Source organism: Leptonychotes weddellii, chromosome 1 (genome assembly GCF_054177405.1).
Source record: "Leptonychotes weddellii isolate Sample4059 chromosome 1, ASM5417740v2, whole genome shotgun sequence".
Classification (NCBI taxonomy): Eukaryota; Metazoa; Chordata; class Mammalia; order Carnivora; family Phocidae; genus Leptonychotes; species Leptonychotes weddellii.
In genome coordinates this window covers 121,923,503-121,938,869 of record NC_138369.1, presented here as the reverse complement: position 1 = coordinate 121,938,869, position 15,367 = coordinate 121,923,503, and the positions used below count along the sequence as shown (strand labels likewise).

At 42.3% G+C, this 15,367-nt stretch overlaps 1 protein-coding gene across 5 annotated transcripts in view; it reads right to left on the bottom strand.

The window, feature by feature from the left end:
- Positions 1–15,367, bottom strand: part of LPP (LIM domain containing preferred translocation partner in lipoma) — a 620,294-nt gene that overhangs the window by 490,948 nt on the left and 113,979 nt on the right. The window contains exon 3 of one of the 5 annotated variants that reach the window (XM_081831395.1): positions 6,419–6,519. The exons of the other annotated variants lie outside the window; for them this stretch is intronic. The gene's annotated coding sequence lies outside the window, so the exon portion shown is untranslated. The remainder of the gene's footprint in view (positions 1–6,418; positions 6,520–15,367) is intronic. 5 annotated transcript variants of the gene reach the window in all.

Genomic DNA, 15,367 nt, shown 5'->3' with positions numbered 1-15,367 from the left:
TCAGCATGATTAAAAAGGGAGGGGGCAAGCTTTCAAACCTATGAAAAAGTTAAGGACATAAATTTGCTATGTCTTCAAAAATTGTTGCTATTTCAGGCTCATTTGTGACTGTAATAGCCTGCATGGCAAAAATACATTACAATAGCTTTCCTGCTGGCTTTCTAGAGCTTACAAAAGTTTGAGGAGAGTTGTTTACCTTATTTCATTGGTTTGTTTGCCTCCCTAAGATGCCCCTTGGGGAGGAGACCTTTGCATCTTTTGGATCAAGCTAATGAATAACTCCAGTTAAGTGGAACACAAACACACAGCTGTACCTGAGGAAAACCCCATTCTGTCAAATACCAAAGTCAAGTTTAGAGATTCAATCTTATAACCAGATCCTAAGAACTGTCTTCTTTATCATGTCTCCATGCAAACCCTCTCACCTTTCACGAAACGAACTGAATGATCTGAGAGCTGTGCTAGGTGCAGGCTGCTTTTCAGAGGCTGAGTTACTATAAAACTGGAAGTGGAGAGCTGATCTACAGCTAAGGTTTTACACGCATGGTGTGGTGTAGTTTACTGCAAAGAGTAACAGTTTCAGGGTCAAACAAGTCTTGATTTCACTGAAGCTTCGCTACTTGTTAACCATGTAAATTTGGGCAAATCATTTAGCCTCTACAAGTCTCTGCCTTACATTATGGGAATAACACAAGTTACATTATAGGGCTGATGTGAGAACTAAGTAAGACAGGTAAGTCCTAAAGATAGGTTAGTGCAAAGCAGCTTTCTCAGAATCAAAAGAAAACAGGTTTTCAGTAACAGTTGGTTCCTTTCCTCCCATTTTACCCAGTATCAAGTGCAACACTGGTCAGACCTATTATAGAACATTCAAAATGTTCACCTCACACCTCAAAAATACTTTTGTATAATATACCTAAAGTCCCTGAAAGTGTTACAATATTTTATTTTACTCAATAAATTTGGAAAGATGGCATCTCTACATCTTTGACTTTTTCTTAGTCCAAACTCAAGAAAATTATTTTCCCTTCCTGAATTTACTACTCAGAAGGGATATAATAGCTCTTGTTTATTCTATCTCCTGGTGACTGACTTCTAGCAAAATAGTAGTTGAAACAACATTCCCCAAAATGCATTATATTAACAGCATCCTGATGAGCATCACAGAGTGGGTTATCAGGTCAGTTCTGAACATCCCTCCAGATTTCCGAGTGAAACAAAAATGGTCAAGTTCTAGTCATTTTCATTTTCTGGGTCTGGTGCCCTTGGCCCCTGTGAACCCCTTTGTAAAACACAACAAAGAAATTCACATGCTCCCATCAAAACAGTCTCCATTCATTTTACAGATAGATGTTGATAGGAGAGTCGATGGATGAGGGCAACAGATGAAGATGGAGAGAGATAAATGAGAGAGAAGGTGAGAATGGCCAGAGGATGGATGATTACACGGATGAGTGGATGGACAGGTGGGAGGAGGGATGGGCGGGCACATGGACAAATGGGGGGAAGGAACTCAGGCAGATGTACCTGGCAAAATGCTAAGCAGACACACAGAAACACACAAAAAAGAGGCAAAGACATAAATCCATGACAAAAAGATCAAGACTGAAATACCAGCACAATTCCGTCTCCTAGTCTACTGCTCCTTAAATCTCCATTTTAAAATATCCAAAGGCCTCTCTTCATCATCATGTCATCACATCCCAAAATGCAGTAACTGTAGTATTATATATGTGCCCAGCAACAGAAAATGAATCCTTTGGGCAAAACAAATTTACCACATCCTCCTAATAAGAGAATATAAAAAGTATTCCAGAAGGCATAAAGCAACTTATCGAATGCAGTGCATTCGTGAAACGAACCATATTATTTTTCAATGTTTCTGTAATTAACGTTATGTTAATTAAGAGAACTTGGCCTCATAGATTGGGTTGCAGTCAGAATTTTCCCTAAATTAACAATTCCACAAGTCTAACTTTACCTTGACTGAGATCTTAACTAAAAGTATTGCTCAACTGCAGCCTAATACATTTTAATTTAGGATGAAATAAAAGATGCCCAATTCCTCTACTGCAAAAACAGTATTGACTGCCTCTGCCTTGTTTTACAGCAAGTTCTCTTCCTGGTAAATAGGAAGCACTGTTTACTGTGCATTGGAAAAATGGAAACAATGGTCAAATATATCACAAGACATGCAAAGGCATTACTCATATAAGACGGATATGATATAATGATTAAAATGTATACTTCTGAAGGGTGTTCAATGACATTGGAAAATGTTTACAATATAATATTATATAAAGAAAACATGTAAAAATAAATACATATAACACGACCCCCCTTTAAAAAAAGAATAGTGTGGAGATATGTATAAAATATAGAACAACAGTTATCTTGGATGGTGAGTATGGGTGAAGTTTCTTCTCCCTACTTTTTGACATCTTCATTTTCTAAAATGAGTATACTTAACTTACAATTGAAAAAGAATGGTTATTTTGTTTTAAGAAAAAGACCAGCACCTGTGCTAAGGAAACAAATGAGAATAGTTTTTTTTTTTTTTCCATTTACAGAGTATTTTCCTATGCATGAACTCATCTGATCCGTTCAACAACTCCAAGAGATGGGTTTGAGGATCCCCACCGACAAGCAGGCACTCAAGCTCATATAGTGAAATGGGACAGCTCACGTGACTCAAAGTTTCCTGATGCTCTACAGCCTTCTTTACAATGACCATTCATTTACCGAAGGAAAAAATTGGTCTCTGGGTTGTTGGTTGTTTTTTTTTTCTTTTTCCCTAATGGGGGCTCCAAAACTCTTGTGCTCTAAAACTACCCCGAGTACAGACATCACATCTTATCCCAACAAACAAACAAAATCAACAGAAAAAAAGAAAGGAAAGGAAAGGACAGGACAGGACAGGACAGGAAAGGAAAGGAAAGAAAACAAAAGAAAAGAAAACCTACATACAACACACCTGGGCCCCTTAGTGCCTTCCCCACAGTGAGAGGGAAAGACCCTGTTCGAGAACAACAAAATTTCCCACTGTTGCTCTTTTCATAAATGTATAAAGCCAATTATCCTAATGGGACCAGTCTAATCTACTAAGGAGATGTCCGGGCACCATTTTTAAAAAGACAAAGTCTGACCTAGATAAGGAAATCCGAGACAAAGGCTCAAAAGCTGCTTCAGGCGACAGAATGCTGAGGGAGGTTTAGTGTCAGCATGGAAGAAGCACCACAGCTCAAATCTAGCTGGTCTTGAGATGACTCACGGGTACGGCTGTGACACCTTCCTGCCCCGTTCATCAGACAGGTTTTTCCATTAGAATTTACTGACTGTGTGCTCCCCAGTGAGGTGGTAAGATCAGTTCTGCAGTTTTAAAATGGGGAAGATATGACTGAGAAGTCGTAACACCGATTCCACTTTGTACACTCAGAAAAGCCCGAGGAGAGGGTAACCTCAGCTGGAGGAACACTGGCCTCCACTTCACCTCCACCTGTGAGCAAACTCACCAAAATCTATTAACTCACAGTTAACGGAGTTAACGGAGTTTGACAAAATCTGGTACATTACTAAAGGTAGAAGACAGATTAATTAGGAATATGTAGAGGGAAATGCTGGGCCTGCGTAGGGCCTGGGGCAAGAAAAGAAGGCGAGTCTTTGTGGAAAGGTTGGAACCTACAGGATAAAATGACTGGCCTCACTTTGGTGGGGCTGAGTGAAGAACGCCTGCCCTCAGTCCCCCTCCTGTGGAAACTTCTACAACGGAACCCATAGTCACATACATGTAGGAACAAGTGTTGTTGGGCAGAATAAATACTCATTATGGGAATGAGCCTGGAGAATAAAAGAAGCAGATGGTCAGGACATTGAGCCTTTGTTCCCTTGCAGCATCATCCAGCTTCCTCTCCAGCTGAGGCCATAGCCTTTTAGAAACCTTCTCACTCTCTTTCATGCCCTCAGTGTGGCTTTCTCATCCTGGAACCAATGGATGAAGTGTCTTTTAAACAGCTTTAGCTCTAAGCACTGCATGCCATAAGTAAACTGGTAATGGTAGATTTTAATAAGCAGGGGTGCCCATCTGGTTACCCAGAAAGGTTTTCAAAATGCAAATGCCCAGGCCCACAGCCAGAGATTTAGGGATGCAGACTGAAAATCTGAATTCTGGTAGAATTGCCCTAACTGATGCCGATCCACGAACTCAGTTGGGAAACTGCAGCTGTTTGGAGCAATCATCAACTTGGGTACCCGAGAGCACTTGGGGTACCTGGGCAAGAGTGCCCAGGAGGATCAAGTGGCCAGTAGATAACCTGTGCTCATGGTGGACAAAAGGAAAGGAGACCGGGGAGCAACTGGGGGGACTGTGAGGTTTCCCAAGGCACCAGAAAGTGGCCTCTAAGAGAAGAGCAGTGTCATCTGTCAAATATCTCCAGAAAAGAGGATCCACTTTAGGAGCCCAGGAATGAGGGGAAATTGGGGCAGGATTTAGGTTTGGCAGGGACAGGTGTGCAAAAAAGGAATTCACCTTAGGAAGGCTAGTTAGGGGTGCCTGGGTGGCTCAGTGGTTAAGCGTCTGCCTTGGGCTCAGGTCATAGTCCCAGGGTCCTGGGATCAAGCCCCACATCGGGCTCCCTGCTCAGTGGGAAGCCTGCTTCTCCCTCTCCCTCTCCCACTCCCCCTGCTTGTGTTCCCTCTCTCTCTGTCAAATAAATAAATAAAAATCTTTAAAAATAAAAAATAATTAAAATTTTAAAAATTTTAAAATTAAAAAAAAAGAAAGCCTAAGTAATCAATCTACACAATACATGCAGTTTGTGATCTTGAAAAAATATGACAGGAGGTAAAGGTAGTAAGCATATCCGCTGTATAGTGCTTTCACATTGTTGAAACAACAGACTCTGGATAAAGCCTGAATTGGAAGGAATTTGTCACAGGCCCCCAAATCAAAGATGTATAATCCATCATGGCTACTAAACTGCTATGACAAATCTCCTCAGCTACACAAGGTAGAGAGTTTAACTAGTTACATCTCCCTGATTTCTTTGGATGTCGAAACCAAGTGTAATTCAGTCATCTTATGAATCCCTTAAAGCAATTCCTATTTCACTTAAATATGAAATACCCAATATAAAACAAAGGAATAAGGTAGTTAATGAAACTTGGTCCAGGTGTCCTTAGATAATGATCTTTATATCTGTTTACTGTTTCTTCATTTGTAAAATGAAATATACTTCTCAGCAGTATATAAAAAAATAAGGTCCTAGAGAGTTCTCAAATAATGAAACACCTAGCTCTAATTGCTAAATTAACTATTGACCTATATTTTTAAAACCTAATATACATTCCTTTGTTTTCTAGAAGCAACATATAGTTCCTAATTTACATCATCAACCTATTCGATTCCTGATCTGCAAGAATCCCTTCTGCTTTATCCAAAATTCCAAACATGGAATTAATCTATTTGATGAGACTCTCCCACCTCTGTTATCATGATGGAATTTAGGCCTTCACTTCATAGATTTCTTTATCCTGTAACATTCTCTAAGAAGTCTGGGAGGGAAGCAAAGAGTCCACTGTTCACATGTGGTTGCTATTTCTGAAATGGGGGCTGATTCTTGCACCACAGACCTCGACAACATTACACAAGACCTGCTTACTCCAGGCTGAGTTATCTAAGCGTGTCCTTCAAGCAGATTAAGCAGCCTGAATTACAGACTGCGTAACAGCATTCTCTGCTCAAAAAACTGTCCCTCCTTTCCACACTATGGCCCTGTCCTACCCATTTTTCCCCTGAAGGAACCATGTTGGGATGTGGGTGAGAGTTGGGGGCACGAAGCCTTGTGTTAGCAGAGCTTTCTACCTCCCTTTTTGCCTAGTCAAGCAGGCCTCCCCTCCGCCTGCCTGGTCTTCAGTGGAGGAATGAGTGAGTTACCCCAACATTCAGTTTAGAGAAGGAACAGGACATGGGCCACTCTGCCCCTTTCCCCCAAGGCTTGGGATTTACCTGACTGCTGGAAGCATACACTCCCTGCTGCTCAAGGTCAGGGATTTTACAGGCATTGTCCCCGAATGGGGAGCTGTCACATGCAGGGGTTATCTGAAGGAAGAAGGAAACTCTGATTCAGGGATGCTGCAGGCGTAAAGCCCATTATACAATCTTGTCTTTATCTACAGCTTCCTGACCAATGCACTACTTTCAACTAGGTTCTAGATGGTACAAAAGAACAGGAGGCAAAGCAGCAAAGGCAGTTGGGACTGAGGCTCAGGGGCCAAGGCGGAGGCTAAGTTCAGTCTCCATTAGTCTCCTCAGGCCCCGACATACCACCTACTCTAACCACACTGATGGCATCCTACGTGCAAGTGCGCACGGGGCCTCGTGCTTTTCGTTCCTCCTCAGACTACCTTCCCAAACCCTTACCTGGCCCTGCCCTGACCCCCAGCCTTCTCCGATGTAGCCAACCTCAGGGATCTCTTCATTCTCTGTGCATTATCTCTTCCGAGCTTTTGGTCTTTGACAGTCTGTAATTACAAAGGCATTTTTAAGTATAAGACATACCTCTAGGAGGGTCTAAGTTCCTTCATTGACGAGAGCTGAGTGCCCTTCATCTCCATGGCCTCATTCTTTGGCGCAGGTTACCTAATGTTTATTGAAAACTTACTATTCACCAGGCATGAAACTAAGGGTATTATACATTATCTCGTTTAATGAATAGATACAAGAAGTGGATACCGTTATTCTCTAGAAGGAACAGGATCTATGCTCAAAAAGGCTCACCCTTCTAAGCGCATCTTGCCGTCTCTGGTATAACTATAGGGATTCTTGTAGAGGTGAGGCAGAAGAGCAGACAGGGACAGGAAGTGAGAACCAGGGGGCCAAGTTTAGCTCAAAACCATGGGTTCTGCCCTCACTACCTTGATGTTCAGCAATATAGCCCCTGGGTTTAAGGAGAAAAAGAATTCTCACTTTAAAAAAAAAAAAGAAGAAGAAGATGGAGAAAATAAAAGTCCATATGTCATTGCTCCACGAAAGGCCTCATTGCTCAAAGTGAGCAAGTCTCTCCCCATCCCCAATCCTTGCTCTGAAAACAAGAGGCCTGGATGACTGTGGCTGTGTCACTAAATTCATAACAAGCACGAAGACTGCTAGAACTGGAAGGCCCAGACCAGACCCGCTCAAATATAGCTGGAAGCTTTCTAGTAACTCCAACCGTGCATGGGGGATGAGCTGCTCAGAGAAGTGAGTCACTTACTGGAATCTGTGCTGCCTGCATTACTCAGCTGATATTAATACACCCACTTGTTCATTAAAGTTTAATTGGAGTTCATGTAAATTGGTTTCACCGGATACTTAATCAAAGCAAAGTGTTTGTGTATGAACTGTTCCCATACAAAGCTAGAAAGCGCCCCTTCCCTCCAGCATCTCCGCACATCCACTGGCTACTCTTCTAACTCGGTTAACACGGTAAGTTAGTCCAAGAGGGGGGTAACAGTGATCTTGAAGGAGGAGGGGGAAAAGCTGTCCAGACAAACACAAAACGAGAGTAAATGAAAAATGCTCAGTGAGGCACAGCCGTTGTTTCCCTAACTCAGCAGCAGCAGCCTGACCTCGGACAGGACTCAAATTCCTACTCCCATATAGGATCTTATTCCTGCCTGGGGTTCGTTATCAAAGCTACAGGGCTCCTTCATTTCCCTGGGCACCTGTCTTCCAGGCATACGTCTTTATTTTTAAAATGGGTGGATAAGGAAATTAACCATCATTCAACATAATCACACATTTCTCTTGTACTGACAAGCAAACCATGAACACAATCCCAAACGCCTATTTATACAATCAGGGCTGTCAGTACTCTGTTATTTCTTATCGGGTATCTCACTAATCAACATTTCTGGAAGTATAAAATTTTAAAGCTCCTGAAAAGATTGTGCATGGTTGGGGGGAGCGGGGACAGATTTCCAGTTTGGGAGCCCTGGGTGTTACCAAGTTTTCCTTAGGCGTGGTCACCATTGTTAAGGAAGCATGACTTCTGGGCCCTAAACAAATCAAAATGAGTTAAAAACTCGACCCTCACTATTTGATTCACTGAAGCAACCCTCAGGGATTGTAGACTGAAAAGCAATCTACTTACTTTTTAACAGGTTTAACTGAGATACCATTCACAAGCCATACCATTCACCCATTTAAAATCTGTAATTCAGTTTTAGTATACATATTCACAGAGTTGTACAATGATTACCACAACGTAATGTAAGAACATTTTCTATTGCCCCAAAAAGAAATTCATACTCATTAGAAGTCTCTCCCTATGCCCCATGCCACCCCTGCTGACAAACACTCATCTACTTTCTGTCTCTATAAACCCTATGGATTAGCCTATTATGGACATTTCATATAACTGGGATCGTATAATATGTGGTCTTCGGTAACTGGTAAATGGTCTTTTACTTACCATAATGCTTTCAAGATTCATTCATCTGATAGTTTATGTATCAGGACTTCACTCCTTTTTACCACTGAATAATATTCTGTTTTACAGACAAACTACATTTCGCTTATCCATTCAGCAATCTACCTTCTAAAACTAAAACAGACCCCCATCTACATCAGAATAGCGAATTACTTAGCACTCCGTTTGACAGGTCATCTTCTCATTCTCTCAATGACCCACTCAAGATTATCCCTTCACACATGTCAAGAAAATGACCCCCTGGAAGGAACTTCTTAAATGTGGCAGGAGTTGGCAGAGCCTTGTAGCATAAGCCATTCTGCATGGAAAACTCATCAGGACCACCCACCTGTGCACTGTTTCACTGTTCGGGAGGTGTTCTCACTGACATGATACAGCTAGATTGTGGCTCCCTCAGGAAGGAGCTACCTGTATCTCTTGACTTCCCCGAGGCTCCAAGCAAAGCATGGAATGTACTAAGGCACAAGACTCATGACCGTCTCTCTTGCAAGAAAAACCACCTTTTTCAGCTTCTTCAGATATGACCCCACTACATAGTAATAAGCACCTACTATGTGCCAGGCACACTCATGGTGATTAATAAGATACGACACCTGCTTTCCAGGAGTTCAGAATCTAGCAGAAAAGACCAACACACAAAGGACAGATTCATCTCAGATTAAACAGAATTAAAGGTGGGAGAGAAACTCAGAGAAGGAAACCTTCGGCTTGTTCTGTCTCACTTGCTGTGCTAGTGATTTCATTGCTAACCTTGTGGGAGCTAATTATTATATGACAAGCTGGGGTATAAATCAGAGCCAATTTCAGCACCCCCATCAGTAACATTACCGGATCAGATTCCTAGACTTAGGAAACCATCAGCGATGGGAAGTAAACAGAGTCATCTGTCCAAACCGAAACTTTCTGCCTTCTTCTTAAGTGGCCAAGACACTCTCAGGAAGCTGGCAACTCACTCAGAAGTTGCCATCTAAGAAACCATGTAGTGTGCAGCAAAGTAGTAGATTTCCAAAATACATGTACTCCAACCCATACTCCAATACATGAGGCTAATAATACAGCCCTGGACTTATTTGTTGCCATGTGTCTGAGGGATACAAGGACATTTGCCAAAGAAAACTCAGTCCTTCCCACCTCCCAAGAAAGGGTCGCACTGACTCCGAGTCTTTACGAAACTCAAGACCATCTTCCATTACTCTGTTCTGTATTCAGAGAACACACTCGAGCTTCCAGATAAAGGCACCTCCCAATCAAAACTAAAAGTCCAACTCATGCTTCTGTTTTTTGGAGTGTAGACTGGTTGACCCCTTTTGGATCCAACTCATGGAACAGATTAGGTTTTCAAGTAAACCAAATACAACTGATCTACTTAATGAAAGTTTTCTTCACTTAAAACTTCTACCAGCATGAAACCCTCTGGAATATACTGATCGAGTTTGCACATCAGTATAAGTATTCCTCTTTAAATTCCCACAGCAAGTTCTCACATCCTGTTTCCTAATTAACTCGTGCAAAAGAAGACTTTTACCTTCACCTCTCCTGTTCATTAAAGCAAGTTTCAGGAAATACTTTAACATTTGATTTCTGAAAAGCACATGCTGGTTTACAAGAAATCCTAGAGATTCATTGCTATTTATACTTGGGGAGAAACAAGTCATAACAAATCATAGTTAACTTTTTAACCAAAAGAAAAAAGAAAAAGAAAGGCAATTTTTTTTAGATTTATAACATCTCTATCCGACCTGGGTAGTGCTGGGTAAGAATGACCTCATTACACTCAAATCAGGGTGGTGAAGCAGAAAGCACCCCAGAGTTAGAGATTCGGGGTTTGCATCCACCATTGCTTTACGATAACTCACTCCATCTCTCTGAACCTTGGCTACATCATCTCTAAAAGAAAAACAATAAGCTCTGCCTTGCCTACTTCATAGGGATGCCATAAGATGCACATAAGAAAATGTGTTTTCAATGGCTTTGAGAACTACAAAGCTCCACATACAATGTAAGGTATTATCTTAGTGTCCTTTCCTATAAAGACATTTTTAAATGACATGAACAAACACTTTTGCCTTTCTGTTTCTATTTTGAATAAGCCAAAGAAACACCCCCAAAATTAACCCTACCAATTCCTGGAAGCTTCACACACGCACGCACGCACGCACACATGCACCCTTTGTAAGGGAAAGTGCTGCTTAGAACAACAAGCCCAAGAAAGCACAAATCCTGAAGAATCTTCTGCCTTAGAGATATCCTCAGTAGCATGACTTTAACATTAAGTGTCTTTCAGTATCTTCTGAAGGTGGGCAAAATATATTAAGAGTGTATCACCTTCCAGGGGCACCTGGGTGGCTCAGTCAGTTAAGCTTCTGGCTATGGCTCAGGTCACGGTCTCAGGGTCCTGGGATGGAGCCCCATGTCTGGCTTCCCCTCCTCAGCTCCTCCTCCCCACTCATGCTCTCTCTCTCTCTGTCTCTCTCAAATAAATAAATAAAAATCTTTTTAAAAAAAAAGTATATCACCTTTCAAAAAGTGGTACACAAAACTCCCACTCACCTCCTTCGGGTGCAGGAGAAATGGTCTCAGGAAGAGCAGCCGCAATATATCGACGCTTTCTACAGAGAAGGAACATGGGGGACAGCTCTGAGGACAGGAGCCAGGCACATGCAGATTGAGGGAGGCCAGAACCTGTCTGTATGACATGGGGAAAATAGCGCCTACCAGCCATCCTTTACCAGCAAAGTGACCCTTGGTAGCTCCATGACAACTCTCCAGGAAGCAGCTAATCAAGGGCGTGGACGCATTCCACTCCCACGCACACTCTGCCATCTGAAGTTTACCCTCCCAACTACCATCTGCAGATAAGCAAAGGTCAAGGGAGGAGAAGCCAAGAACTTGTCCAAGGTCATTAGTGGCCACGCAAGTGCAACTCCTATGTCCCAGGCTACACTGGTTCCCTGTCCTTGAGTAAAGGTCCGGGGTCCTAAAACAGTCCTGAACTGTTCACTCTGCCCCTGTCTCTTTCACCATTGCAGTGTGATGGGATCGCAAGAGCTAACACTTACATAGAATTATGTATATTTAATAATAAGACTTAACACTTACAGAGGGCTTGCTATGCCATGCACTGTTCTACATGCATTACGTTCACTCTTTAACTTATTTTTTAACTTATTTAACCCTTGCGAGGACCCTGTGAGGTAAGTCCCTATTACAGACGAGGAAATTGGAGCACACAGAGAGGAAGCCATTTGCCCAAGGTCATACAATATGATGTGGCGTGGAATGACAGATTTAAGCCCAGGCGATCCGTCTGGGCGGCCGTTCCTATCCAGTACATCACACTGCCTCTTCGTGGGCACTCCCAACGCTGGCTGAACACCCACCATGAACTGGACACCTTCAGAGATTCTCCCATACATTTTCTAATTTATTCTCACAATGTCACTGGGAGAGAGATTTTATCATCCCTAACTCAGAGGAAGACACTGAGACTCCAAGAGGTCATTTAACCAACGTTTTTACAAACACTAAGAAACACACAAGGATTTGTCCAGTTTCAAGTTCAGTGCTCTTTATGAACATCTAGGTTCTACACCAGCCCTGACATCAAGAAACTCCACAGCCTTCTACTCATCATTAGCATGGTCTACCTACCTGTTCATTCTTTTCTTGCCAAGCGGTGCAATAGAAAGAACCTGGATTGAGGAGACAGAAGAACCAGAGAGGTTCCACCACTTGCTAGCTGTGTGACTTGGATAAATTACCTAGCCTCTCTGAGCCTCAGTTTCCTCATCTAACCAATGAAAACAATGCTAATAGTGCCTGCCATCATCTCATGAAATTGTTATAAAAATTAAATGAGATGAGGCACTTAAAACACTAGAACAATGACGGGTACATAATTAAGTGCTCAACAAAAATTAATCCAATAAATAACTGAAGGAAACATTAAGATTAAATGGGACAATCTGAGAAAAATTCCTACTTCAGTTCCTGTCATATAACAGCTGCTCAAAAACAAAAAACGCCATTCATTTATTGTTAATATCCTAATAGCCTAAATATGTCCCGAGTCTCACAACCCTATAGCCACACAGCACCTTGCACACTTGGGACGTTCAGAGGCAATGATTATATGCTCTTTCTCTGAACTAGGAAGGAAAGAAAATCTAGGATTATCTAAGATGCTTCTCTGAAAGTTTGGGAGCTTCAGGTACCCGTTCTCACCCCAAATTTTATCTTCAGTTTAAAAATTATTAGCCATAATTGAAGCCTAAGACATGCTAAGAAGCCACAATTTAATGTTATAATTTATTTCTGATACATTCCACAACAAATAAAGAAAAATGATTTCCCAGTCTCCACACTTTTAAATCTTATCTCTGTCTTCTCTACAAAGACTGCCAAGTTACTTATAAAATCATTTATTTTGTACCAGGTCCTTCACAGATGGTAATCCCAAGTGCTTTCCTGAGTTAGTCACTAGTGAGAGAAAGAGAGAATGGGAGAGACAGGGATTGTAAATGCAAGCAATGGAAGACATTTGTTATCAAGAGAAAATTCACATGGCAGAATTGCTTTAACCAGGACATCAAAGGAAAAACAGCTGCAAGCATACATCATTAAATCTGGGGGAAAATTTGCCTGTGTGTACAGATGTGTGTGTGAACAGGTGTGTATATGAATGGGTGTGTGTGTATGTTGTGCTCGTGTGCAGGTGTGTGCACATATAGATGTGTGTGGGCAGGTGCATGTATGTACAGATGTGTGTGTGTGTGCAGGTGGGTGCATGTATGGACGTGTGTGTGTCTTTAGAGGTGTACACACGCACACATGTGCACATATGGAAAAGAGCTGGAATGAAACCACCCCCCACAGAGCAGGAGAAAGAGCACCCACACGAGGATGTTTGGGCAACAGTGCGAAGGGTTACAATGCTGAGCCGGGCCTGAGGGCTGAAAGACTGGGTTTCACAGCTGGGCTCTGCCACTCAACTGCCTCATCTGGAACAGGGCATTTCAGCTCTTCTATTCTCAGAATGGAGCCCTCCCAGGACTGGTGTGAGATGTGAGCAAGAAGAGAGCCCTGAGAGCGATTTAGAAACCTACGTGAACACAAACGGGCACTTAGGCCCGTTTATTCCAATGCCAAGGAGAGTGACTTTTTGAGCCAATGAGCCTCACAAGTGGAGTCTATTCCTATCACAGGCTGCTTTCAGCAAAGGAAGAAGGGATGCGGACAATGTTCCAAAGAGGCAATGCTTTTTAATTCTGTATTATTTCCAAAACAAAAAAAGCAAAATCTCCCCCATCCTTTTGTTTTTCCAAATAAAAATAAATTATAACCCTAACTTGATAATAAATGCAGGCTGGAGCTGTCCTTAAGTAAAAGCTTTTGATAACAAATTGCCTGCACTAACTGCTATTTTATTGCTGAATTTTTTATTGTTGCTTAAGCACAGCAATTATGCTAATAAGCCTGGGAGGATGGTACATCGAGTATTGAATCTGACAGATAAAATACTCAATAAAATGCTAATCTCACCTGAAAATTGGAATCAGACAGCCTTATTAGTATTTATGGATATGGCATCTTAAACGTGTTTTTTTTAAAGATGAATATATATGAAATCAATGTTGTCTCCTAATACAGCCTGCCATGTCTAGGCTTTTTTGTGCTTTAAAGTCAAGGTGACAATTACTTATTGCCTCAGCTTTGCTTCTTGACAGAGAAACGAGAACTTACTGGTCATCTCAGCCACATCAAGAACCAGGCGATAAAATCTTTTTCTTCCTTCACCCACCTCCCTCCCTCCCTCTCTGCCCACCCCACCTAATCCCCCCAAAACAGGGAAGATACGAACTGTGTCGGAGAGAGAAGAGAAGGCAGATTTGACAGCAACAAGAACCATTTGTCAAACCATCTGGCTCCTCCCCACACCTGACAGGAGGGAAGAGTGACGCCTCAGAAAGAGCAGGGACTGGAGCATCCAGAGAACCAACTTCTCGTCTTCGTTTTTGCCATTTCCTCAATGAGGGGCCTTGCCGGGCCTCGGTTTCTTAAACAGGGACTTTCTGGAGCCCAACAATCAAGTCTCTATGCCTTGTTTTACATAAAAAAGGGGAGACCAAAGCCCCTGTGTCTAGAAGAACTGAGTATCATAAGCCAAGGTAGAGATAAGGCAGGTGGGAACCTGAAATCCTTGACCTTGTGCTTTGATGTACATTGTCCCCTCTTACCTTGTATCCCCAATATATATTTGAAATGGTCTAGGTTTAAATTCAGAGACCTCAGGTGCCAAATATAAAAAGACTGGACTGTTTACCAACTGTCCTTGGGAATTTAACTGGTTTTCTTTTTTTACTCTACGTGGGAGCAAAGAAGAGAAGTCAGCTGCCTGTCTTAAGTGCAGACATCTAAATACTGCGATATTATTTACCCAAAAAAAAGTCCTCTGTCCTTTGATTTCCATACGAACACTCTGAATCAGTAAGAGAGAAAACCCTATTCTATGGGCAAAGCAATTAAGGATCAGAGAGAGTTTTCTCATCCATACAGAGTACATGGGCTTAGGGGTCAGGATGAGCAGTTGTGCCTTCTGACTAATTCCAGAACACCACACGTCCTCTGGGTCACGGGCCCGTTGACTCACCCAAAACCCAAATACCCAAGTAACTAGTCACTGCTGGACAAGCATGGAGATAAATGGGAACCTCAACACACTCAGCAGTAGCCACACCAGAGAATTCTCCCACCCCTGTCACGGCTTCAAAGAGCTGAAGCCCTTCCAGAAGCTTCTGTCTCCCTCTGGGTAGGTCTGAGGAAGGGACAAGTCAGGCTCACACTGCAGAGTGGAATCTGGCATGCTGTGAAAAACCAGGCAGAGGTCCCAGACCTTGAAA